Below are 12,061 nucleotides of genomic sequence, written 5' to 3' on the forward strand. Positions count from 1 at the left end.
TAACAAGCACATATTCGTACTTTAAAAACTGTTAAAGCCCTAAGTCTCCTAACCCCCTCTTTTAATTAAGGAATGATTTTATTTTGAGAAGCAAAGTGCTTTTCTAATCGTTCTACAGTGCAACTTCTATGGCCTTCTCCCTTTAGTACAAGTACACATTGACACACTGTGTGAGTTCTCTCTCTCCCTTTCTGTGTATCTGTCTCTCCCCACCCCACCTACGCACACTCTTCATATAAATGCAATTGCCAGACAAGAGTCGGAACACTTTTTCCAGTTCAGTTTTTGGCTTACCAATGTATATGTAAATTTGAAAAATGAGGTGTGATCTCAGACCACGTTAGTGTTCTTTTTAATTAAAAGGTAACAGAGTTACCAGCTGCCAGATACTGCTTTTCCTTAGACAAAAGTTCTGTTTTTAAGTTCTTCAAGGAGTTATTGGATTGTCGGTGTTTATTTTAATCTTTTGCTTGGGATCTTTTGGAAGTAGGAATTTATTTTGAATGGAATAGAAAATTAGGTAACCACTATTGATCTTTGCTGGCTAACATGTAAAATCTATTGTGTCCATAAATGGAATTACTTTTTTTTTTCAGTGTAAGGTGCATTTTTATCAGGAAAAGATGAAGTAACTATGGCCAAATGAGGTTTTTTCCTTAAACTTCCTTCCTGAAGTGCTCATTTACATAGCAGAGGGCTTTTAACCATCACTGAGTCATTCAGGTTTGAAATAAATGGATCTAAAAAACCTAGTTCAGTCTCCACTTTTTAAAGATCAGCAGTGTAGAGAAGGAAGTGACTGGCCCAAGGCTACATGATAGTTAATCGCAGAGCCTGGACTAGAACCCAGGACTCCTTGGTATTACCCAGTACCCAGCGTTGCCCTTAGGGGTTCTGTCCTGCCAACTGTTATGAAGATTGTCATCTTGGTCTGTAAACAGAATTGAGGTACTTATATACTCTTCTGAACACTACCAAAACCAATTTGAAGACATTAGATAGTGCTAGGGGTGTTTTTGCTAAAGGGTAAAAAATGCATAACTACTTCGGAAAAATTTAAGCTAAAAATATAATTTCAAGTTGCAAATTTGAGAACTCTTCAAAAATGTAGTTGGTATTCATATTCGTTTGCTAGGGCTCATGTAACAAAGTTCCACAGATAGGTGGCTTGAATAACAGAAATTTATTTTCTCACAGTTCAAGAGACTAAAAGTCCAAGAGTGTCCTGAGACCACTTTCCTTGGCTTATAGATGGCCCTCCTCTCCCTATGCCTCGACACAGTCTTTCCTCTCTATTTCTTTGTCCTAATCTCTCTTTTTATAGGGACACCAGTCGTAATTGCATTAGGACCACCCATCTGACCTCATTTTACCTTAATTACCTCTTTAAAGACCCTGTCTCCAAATATAATCACATTCTGAGATACTGGGGTTTAGGATTTCAACACAAGGATTTGAGGGGGACACAATTCAGCCCCTAGCACTATTTAGTAAAGATGATTCTTTCAGCTCACCAAGTACTGATTATACCAGCAGTGGGGTTAGGTGCTGAGAAAGATAAAGAGTTAAGGACATGATTGCCTTACTTTTTAGATATAAGAGTATAGATGTAGTGTAGAATGTCAGCCTACATCCATAAACTAAATCACTTTGAACTCTTGCCTTCAAAAGGAAGCCCCCAAAATGAAGCATGAGCCCTCTCTAGGCAATTCTAGTCAGAATACATACGGCCAAAGCTATCCTGTAGCTGATTCCGAATACGTAGGAGCACGTACACTGCAGTAATTATCTACTCTTCACTCTTAGAAATGAGCCGTTTCAGAGCAGTGACCATTTCTAAGACATACCACTACTTAAAGGACACTGAAGAAATAAGAGGACACTGTCAAACAAACTGTGTCCAATTTTTACTGACCAACATTTGTTGATTGAGCCGGGACTTAAATAATTGAACTTGGAAATAGTTCAAAGCGTTAAACTCCACTCTTTACAATTTGAGTGATTGTTCCTGCATCATCAATTTTTTTCTGTTGTCCTATTTCAACTTCTGGAAATTCGTCACTGTATATTTCTATCAAAACAATTTATGCTGAATGGTAAAATTCTAACAACAATTTTGTTGGAATCCTGCATTTGTAAGCCATTGGGTTTAGATGTAGAACTTCCAGCTGTGCTAGCATAAAGTATAGTTGACCAGGAAAAGTTAATAATTCTGATGTTCCATGCAGACCCTGTTAAGAGATTGTCTTTAATCAAATGAAAGCTGGTGTTAGTTATATTAATTAAAGTAAACTTTAGGACAACAGGCACTATTAGAGATAGAGTTCATAATGATAATTTATTTAATGGAATACTTTATAGTTATGCAAAGAATATAATAAAGCTACATGAATCTCAGACGTGATGTTTTGCACACAAAAGAATATATAATGTATAATTCTATTTACATCATGTTCAAAAACAGGATAGTGGTTACCTTTGGAAAGGAGGTAATTGAGGGTGTGAGAGGTTCTGGTGTGTGGTTAAGGTTTTGTTTCTTAACCTTCGTACCAGTTATCCAGGAGAGTTTACTTTCTGATTATTCATTGAACGTGTACACAGGATTTGTACATTTATCTGTATGTTATACTTTAATTAAAAGGATTTTGAAAAATGATCGTAATTGAGCAAGGAGGTATAAACTGTTCTCCTTGCTTCTTAAGTCAGCTGATTATTCTACCCAGTAAGTAAGACCTTGTTATAAAGTACTCAAGATACCATGAACTGGGTTTCTGACATAGGTATGGCATTTCTCTGAGCATGGCATACCTATAGGAAAAATCTTACGCAGAACAAAACCACTACAAACTATTTTCAAGTAAATTTTACTTTTTTGAACAGTTTTACACCCAACTCATTCAGAGAAGATTTCATTAGTAGTTGTGTTTTTGCAACTATAAGCTTGATTGTGTGGGCTCTTTGATACCTAATCCCTTAATATATTTCCATCAGGAAAAGCCAGAAAGACCCCTAGCTAAGTAGCATCCTGAGAGGAGAGACTATACAGAAGGCTTAGCAGAACTTCTTGTCATTAAGATGCTTAAATATATACTAATTAGTGGCATGAACTCCACGTACCTAAGACCCACTGCAACTAGTGGCCAGTCTTGCTGCATCTGTTCTTCATCCCATTCCTTGGATGATTTTGAAACAAATCCCAGTCCTCCTATGATTTCGTCTGTAAACATTTCAGTATGTTAAGTCCGTATGTTGTAGTTGCTGACAAAGTCTTTCCGTAGATAGCTGTCCTTTTATCGTTTTGTTGTTCCCTTACAACTTATTTGTTGAAGGAACTGAGCTATTTTCTCTAAAAATTCAAAGTGTGGATTTTGCTGAGTATGTATGTCCCTGCGATGTTACTTCCTTAATATGTCTCCCCACCTCCAGTTGTCTGTAAATCAGAAGCTGCTACTTTCCTTACCTCCTTCCTGACACCTTCCTTTTTTTGGGGGGAAGCGAGGAGCTAAGAATACTTCATAGATGGCATTGGACACTTAATGTGTCCTAATGGTAGTAACCATCGATCACTATTACGTAAATCCATTCATTTTTAAGGATAACAAGATCCCAAAGTTCTATCATGCCTTTTGCACGTATTATTTTTATTGCTTTTATATAATAAGAGAAACATCCCTTATCAACTATTTGGTTACTCTGAGGTACAGTTTCTATAGGAAAGACAAGATAAACACTTGATTCTTTCTGTTTATTTGCCTGTTTTTGAAATGATTATTTTCTGCCTTCCAAAACTTTGTTTACCTTGGGTTTGGGTTTTTTTTGTTTGTTTGTTGTTTTTAAGCCTGTGCTTTTATGGAAAATTCCAAACAGTGGTGAGAGTAGACTAATGTTGCTGTCACCTAACTCGTGCAGTTCATATTCAGTGTTTTCTCTACCCTTCCCTACTCACTCTGCTTCCACTTGGAAGATTATTAACTATTAAATCATTTTATATAATACTTTTTAAAATGACTGGTAAAAAGTTGTTTATAATATTTTTAAATCTTATCTACCTAGTTGGTAATTATAGTCTTTTTTTTTTAAGAGGGAGAGAGAGAGAGAATCTTTTTTTTTTTTCCTAAAGGGAGAAAGTGACAGAGGGAGAGAGAATCCCAAGCAGGTTCCACACCCAGCACAGAGCCCAATGTGCATCTTGTTCTCCCGACCCTGAGATCATGACCTGAGCCAAAATCAAATTAACTCACTGAGCCACCTATGCCCCCCAATTAAGGTCATTTTTGAATCTCTCTTTTTTTGTTGTTGTTGTTGTGCCTTTTTTTTTTCTCCATCTCGCCAGAAGTATTTTCGAAGAACCTGCTTTTCAGTTGTTTTGATCCCCCCAAAAGTTTGTTTTTTGGTATATTAATCATAACTGTCTACTTTGATTGCCTTGTTTATCTTAAGGATTTCCACTACATACCTATCCTTCATGATAAAAACAACAAATATGAGAGAAATAAAATTAGGTAGGAATAAAAGCTTATTTAGAAAAATTAAAAGAAGGTTTAGGATTGAAAAAAGTTACTCTAGCCACACCATCGAACGTCGTAAAGTGTAAAACGCTGGGGTGCCTTTTTTTGTAGCATGATACTGGCTTACAAGCTAGTTCAAAAGAATCTGCCTGAAAAATAGACAAGGCAAGAAACAACAATTGTTGGAGAGGATGTGGAGAAAGGGGATCCCTCCTACATTGTTGGTGGGAATGCAAGTTGGTACAGCCACTCTGGAAAACAGTGTGGAGGTCCCTTAAAAAGTTAAAAATTGAGCTACCCTATGACCCAGCCATTGCACTACTGGGTATTTACCCCAAAGATACAGACGTAGTGAAGAGAAGGGCCATATGCACCCCAATGTTCATAGCAGCAATGTCCACAATAGCTAAATTGTGGAAGGAGCCGAGATGCCCTTCAACAGATGACTGGATTAAGAAGTTGTGGTCCATATATACGATGGAATATTACTCAGCTATCAGAAAGAACGAGTTCTCAACATTTGCTACAACATGGACAGCACTGGAGGAGATAATGCTAAGTGAAATAAGTCAAGCAGAGAAAGACAACTATCATATGATTTCTCTCATCTATGGAACATAAGAACTAGGATGATCGGTAGGGGAAGAGAGGGATAAAGAAAGGGGGGGTAATCAGAAGGGGGAATGAAACATGAGAGACTATGGACTATGAGAAACAAACTGAGGACTTCAGAGGGGAGGGGGGTGGGGGAATGGGATAGACCGGTGATGGGTAGTAAGGAGGGCACGTATTGCATGGTGCACTGGGTGTTATACACAACTAATGAATCATCGAGCCTTACATCGGAAACCGGGGATGTACTGTATGGTGACTAACATAATATAATAAAAAATCATTAAAAAAAAAAGAATCTGCCTGATTTATGGATATCTAGTGTTTTTAAACATCTCTCAGTATGATCCAAGAGCAGTGGCTATCAGCGTCAGATTTTCCAAAACGGGCATAGTATCTGTATTTTCAAAACATGGCTTCCAGGGTTTTTTTCCTTTTTCAAAAGAGATACAGAATCAACTGCTTGAGGTTCGCTCACTTTTAGATTAATTACCCTGAATTCATAGCAAATAAAGCTATGAAGATTAAAGAGATTATAGAACTCTAATATCCCCTGCTTAAGTAAGTAGCAGTTTTTCCTTAAGCAAAACACCCACGCAGAGACCAGTATACAGTAGATTATCTATTGAATAAAGAAAGACTTGCCATTTCTTTGCAGTTGGTAGGAGTTTATGGTGGAACCAGCCCTAAATTCTTTCCTTTGGCAGTCCCCATCCTCCACTCCTGAAGTAAAACTGTTAAGACCATTATGGATAGAGCCCTAGTGTTTCTGGTAACTTTGTGGACAGCAAACTGGTTATTATAGACCACACCTTATCTAAACCAAGCTGCTAGCTGATCAATGAAATATACAGAAAGCAGAGTGGATACTCAAAGAAGGAAGTAGGAGCCCTGCCTCAACCTACAAAAAGATCTACTCTCTACTTCAGGGCTTTGGGAATTTGGTGACAAACTCCCAACAGCCCAACTATCTTTCATAATATATGTATTTGCAGACCTCTACCCTTACAGAAACTATTGCTTCTGACCTGTACATTTTTGGGGTAGCCATAACTTCTTCCATGATGTCCCCCCAAAGCATGGAATTTCCTACATACGGTCAATCCCAAGGAAGCCAAAATATCCCCCTGCACAATGTATTAGTTTGCTAGAGCCGCCATAACAAAGTGCCACAAACTGGCTGGCTTAAGCAACAAAAATTATTCCCTCAAAGCTCCGGAAACTAGATGTCTGAGATGAACGTTTCAGTGGTTTGGGTTTCTTTTCCCCTTGACTTGTAGATGGCTGCCTTCTGTGTCCTCACAGTTGTGCATATGTGTGTGTGTCCTAATTTCCTTTTAAGCACACCAGTCGTATTGGATTAGGGCATACCCGTCTAACCTCCTTTTACCTGAATTACCTCTTTAAAAGCCCTGTCTGCAAATACAGTCATATTCTGAGGTGCTGCGGGTTAGGACTATAACATATTTGGTGGGCGAGGGGAGGGGGCATAATTCAGCCCATAAACATTTTTCCCTAGGAGCTCATGACCCTGCTAAGAGAATCTTCAGAACCTTAGGAGGCAGAGTCTCAGAAAAACCATTCCTTAATCTTACTGACTGGGGTCTGTGCTATTTGTGTAGGAAAAAAAAAATCAGAATCGAGACTGTAGAGGTTTGAAAGTAAAATTCTTAAATTGTTAAAAACATAATTCTTATATAAAAATGTGGACATGAGTTAAGGTTTTATTTAACTCATTAATGAAGGAGCTGGCAGGATGACATGCTGTGCAGAATGATGTTTCATGTCATCAGTGGGGGAAGGAATTCTGAAGTGAGATTTCTAATTTAGATATAAAACCAGTTAATCTTCAGGCAATTAAACCATAACACTTGGGGTTCTCTTCTCTATTGGATATATGTTTTTTTAAATCACACCCTTAATGGTATTCCACAAGTTAACCTCTAATTTACAGGATTATTAATCACATAATCATCAATTATGCATTATTTCAAAGTTTTAGATACTTTCCTTGCATAAATAAAATCGCCACTTAGAATCTAATATATGCTGGGGCGCCTGGGGGGCTCAGTTGGTTAAGCATCTGCCTTCGGCTCAGGTCATGGTCCCGGGGTCCAATGCAGGATTGAGCCCTGCAGTGGGCTCCCTGCTCAGCGGGGAGTCTGCCCCTACCTCTCCTTCTGCCTCTCCCCTCATGCTTTCTCTCGTGCACTCTCTCTCTCTCTCAAATAAATAAATAAAATCTTAAAAAAAAAAAGAATCTAATATATATTGTCCTTCATCCTGAGTCTCTCTGAGCGACTTCACCAGCCCTGGATCTTAAAAGAAATAGTTCTGAAGGTTGACTTCTGGCATGATGGCATGAGGAACTCCACTGACTGTGAGGGCTGGAAGAAAAAAAAAAAAATGAAGGACTCTGGAAATGGTCCTAAAGGCATACAGCAGCACACAAGGAAACATTTACTGAAGAGCATCTAGGTAAGAAAACTTGATAAAAAAGGTGAGTCTGTGGAATTTGAACCAAAATAGCTCTTTCTCCCCTCCCAGCTCCCACGCCGCTGAAAGCAAAAACATCCCTCAGTGGCAGAACAATACCTGTCCCCGTCCTGTCCACAGCCACCCACTGCTGAGGCTAAGTCTCAGTGTGGTCAAGAGGCTTTCCTCTTCCACTCAGCGCCCCTCGGGATGGAGGATCACCCGCAGGTGGCCCAGTGAGAGTACTGGGACCCTGTCACGTTTGCCCCGGCTTGCGAAACGATGGTTCCATGCCAGGAAGGGCAAGCCAAGGGAACCCTGGGATGCTACCCCCATCGACAAAGACTCTCCTCTTGACCAAACTTTAGTCAGATTCTCTTAAGCTCTTTTCTTGAGTAGGTCTCATCCTTGGGTTTGTCCTCGCAAGCCCCAAGTTAGCCAGAATCCTGCTAAGTCAGTTTAGGGAGAGTCCTTTGTCTTCATTAGCACGGCTTTGCTCTTCTTCTGTCTTCATTAGGGTGACTTTATTTTTCCAGGAGTCTCCTGTGTAGGTAAATGGTTTGATTTTTCATATAAGATCTTACAGAAGTACTCATCAAGTTTCCAGTGGAAAGCAATAATTTGTGCCGATCCCTTGCATCCCGCCCCTTGACAGTCCTTACCTTGCTATGTCCACCAACCCTGGCCTGTGAAATTGGGACTTTTACCTAATCCTAATTAAGATCCCCCCTCCCTCCCTTTCTTTGAAAAACCTATCTTAAATCAAACTTCCACTTAATTCTGACCTTACTTCCCCCATCTGAGACCACCGGAGACACTGCCAAAGCTTTTTCAAAGCTTACTGAGGTAAGCAATAAACTAGCTTTGTCTTCTCAACAGGTATGTCGGTGATATTTGGAGAGTCAACTTTTTTTTTTTTTTAAGATTTTATTTATTTATTTGACAGAGACAGCGAGCGAGAGAGGGAACACAAGCAGGGGGAGTGGGAGAGGAAGAAGCAGGCTCACAGCGGAGGAGCCTGATGTGGGGCTCGATCCCATAACGCCGGGATCACGCCCTGAGCTGAAGGCAGGCACTTAACCGCTGTGCCACCCAGGCGCCCCAGCAGAGTCAACTTTTGACACTGTTTTTGCCTAGAAAATTTGATTTTACTTTGACTTTATGTTTATTTAAGGAGTCTGATGGAGACTACAGAGACCTTAACAGCACCCCCCCAATACACATTTACCCCTTGGTAACTCTAGTGCCCACCCATATTTCCCCTGCAAGAGAACTGTGCCTGGTTTCCTCATGATTTGGGGAACATTCTGGTTTACCAGGATGAAGAAGCCTGTGTACCAAAGCATGGGTACTAAGTTCAGTTCAACTCCACACATGTTTACTGGAGCCTGCTACATATCAGATTCTCTGCCGGATACAGAGATAAATAAAGTACATCCTCTGCTATTGAGCTCACGGTGTAATCAGGGAGACAGACACATATACAAATAAGTATAACAAAAGGAGCTAAATGTCAAGATGAATTAGGATGAAGTGTTATGAGGAAACACGTAGAAGAGGTATCCAATTTGCTGTGGGCTGTAGGAAAGGCTTCCTGGAGGAGGGGAGATCTTAGTAGGGTATCATCCAATGGGGAGGAGGAGGCCAGATGAATGAGAGGAAGGGCTTCCAGACAATGGGGAGGGCATGAACAGAGATGCCATGCTGAAAAGCAGCTTGATGTGAATGGAAGGCGAACGTTTAAGTATTGCCAATTTAAGGAGCTTAAAAAGTGTGAAGCTAGGACGGGCATCAGCTGAAGCTAGAAACATGGGTGGAGTCTTGGCTTTATCTCTTGGGCACTGGAGAGCCATGAAAGTGCTTAACACCTGCACCGACCAATATGGTAGCCGCTAGCCATGTGTGGCTTATTGAGCACTTGAAATGTGGCTAGTCCAAATTGAGATGCTCTGTAAGTATAAAATAAGCCCTTGATTTTGAAGACTTGGTACAAAAGAGAGTGTTAAATATCTCATTGATAATTTCATATTGGTTACATGCTGAGATAATATGTCGGTATGTTGGGTTAAATAAAATACATTACTAAAATTAACTTCATCTGTTTTTTAAAATGTGACTCCTAGGAAGTTGTGAATTACACATGAGGCTCAAATTTTTGGCTTATGTTATGCTTCTGTTGGGAAGTGTGGCTTTAACTCATTGGTAAAGACAGAAGAAGGTTGAGAGTATGATTTCTGAAGCCAGACTACTGTTCAAAATCTTAGCTCTACCACTTAGGAGCTGTGTGATCCTGGGCAAATGTCTTAGTGTCTTGGTATATTAGTTAGCTAGCTGCCACACAAAATTCCTTAGACTGGGTCATTTAACATTTTGTTTGGGGGGAGGAGGGACAGAGGGAGAGAGAGAATTTTAAGCAGGCTCCATGTCTAGCCCACAGCCAGACACAGGGCTCGATCTCACAACCCTAAGATCATGACCTGAGCCGAAATCAAAAGAGTTGGATGCTTAACCGACTGAGCCACCTAGGTGCCCTAGACTAGGTGGTTTAAACAACAGAAATTTATTTTCTTACCGTTGTGAAGGCTGGAAGTCCAAGATCAAGTTGTCAGCACATTTAGTTTCTCCTGAGGCCTCTCGGCTTGCAGATGGCCTGACTCTTGCTCTGTCCTCACAGGGCCTTCGCTCTGTGTCCATGTATCCCTGATGTCTTTTCCTCTTATTCCTGTAAGAAGGACACCAGTCCTACTGGGTTAGGGCCCCACACTTACGACCTCATTTAACCTTAATTACTCTTTAAAGGCCGTGTCTCCAAATACCGTCACATTTGGAGGTTAGGGCTTCAACATATGAATCTGGGGGGAAAAATTCAGTCCATGGCACTTGAAGCTTTGGTTGCCTTCCTATAAAATGAGGATGATAGAGGTGCCCAGCTGACTCAGTTGGTAGAGCGTGCAACTCCTGATCTCCGAGTCATGAGTTCAAACCCCACGTTGGGCATAGAGCTTACTTTAAAAAGAAAAGAAAAAAGATGATAATATGTTTTCATATAGTTGTTGTGAGGCATTAGTGAGTGACTATATATAAAATACTCAGGTTAGTGCCTGCAATATAATAAATGTTATCCAAAGTTATCTATTACTGAACAGTCATCCAACAGTCCAGGAAATGATCCAGGAAGTTCTACATTTACCTCTAGTGAACAGATATTTCCTCTTTCCCTAAGATCCTAAGGATGTAGTCCTGATACAAGGATGAAGCTAGAAAATCTAGTTGGGGAGAAAGATTGTTCCTTTGTCTCTGCCGAAGAGCTCTTTGTCTTAGCTAGGTGTTTGGAAGAAGTCAACGATGTCTTAAACTGGGGGGGTGGGTTCTCGTATTATACCATCCTATTAGAGACGTTGTCAGGTAAACATTGGTTTGGCCAGAAAATGATGGAAATTTGCATAAAGCTAGAGGAAGCTTCACGATTTGCCATGTTCCTACTGTGACACCAGGCGATCCACAAAAGGTCTGGGGAGTCATGTGGAATTGATGATCTCAAGTGGGCATGAAAGGGTCTGCTGGACAAGGGAAACCCTGCCCACCTACCTCAGACCCAAAGCCTGGAATCTAAAATGCCTTCACACTACAATGTTGCTTATCCTGAAGTCATCCTCCTCATGGAACCAGGTCCGCCCTCGACTTCAGCCAGGAATTTGAAGAGAGGCTTCCCCGGACAGCTATTCCTTATCCCTCCACCCATGTTCCTCCTCAGCACTACCTTTTGGTATTTAGAGCAGTTTTTCTCGACTCTTTGATAAACTTACCAGTCTCATTCCCTTACCCTCCCTTTAGGATGATTAGAAAGTCTATACTAATATAAACATCACGGCTAAAAACAAAACAATGGCAATTTTTTAGAACAAATGTATTTTGGTGTTTAAAAAATGTGTGTTTTTCATCTCAGCAGGGTGGTATCAGTGTGAGCCCTGGGCGTGTGCATGAGGAGCCTTCCGTCTTCTGTGGACGGCACAGCCTGCCCCGGCTCAGTTTACCCAGCGAGAGGTGCAGACGGATCACCTCGGCAGCGTACACTGAGAAAAATGATACAATGCTGTACAAAATCCGTTCTCTTTATGATAAACAGGCAACAACTTTATCCCCAATTCAAATGTTTTCTTATGCAACTAACTCAAAGTTGCATCACTTAAGTTCTTGAGGCTTTTTCTGGCAAAGACTGAGTATGAGGAAGGAAGAATTCTGCCCCCTCCCCCCACCAAGTTTCACAAAGGAAATTTGGGTCTACCTCCCCACACACAAGGAAAAGTTAGCCTGAGTTTATCCTGCAGCTGGACTAGAATGAGGTTGGAATTTGTTTTTCTTGGAAACCAATTTCAAAATTCTTGTCTTTTAGAACATCGTGAAGATGAGAAAATGAAAAGACGTTCTAATATCAACTTGAATAATCTACAAATGGATTTTTTATA

Source organism: Ursus americanus, chromosome 18, assembly GCF_024610735.1.
Source record: "Ursus americanus isolate L20-20 chromosome 18, mUrsAme1.1.p, whole genome shotgun sequence".
Lineage (NCBI taxonomy): Eukaryota > Metazoa > Chordata > Mammalia > Carnivora > Ursidae > Ursus > Ursus americanus.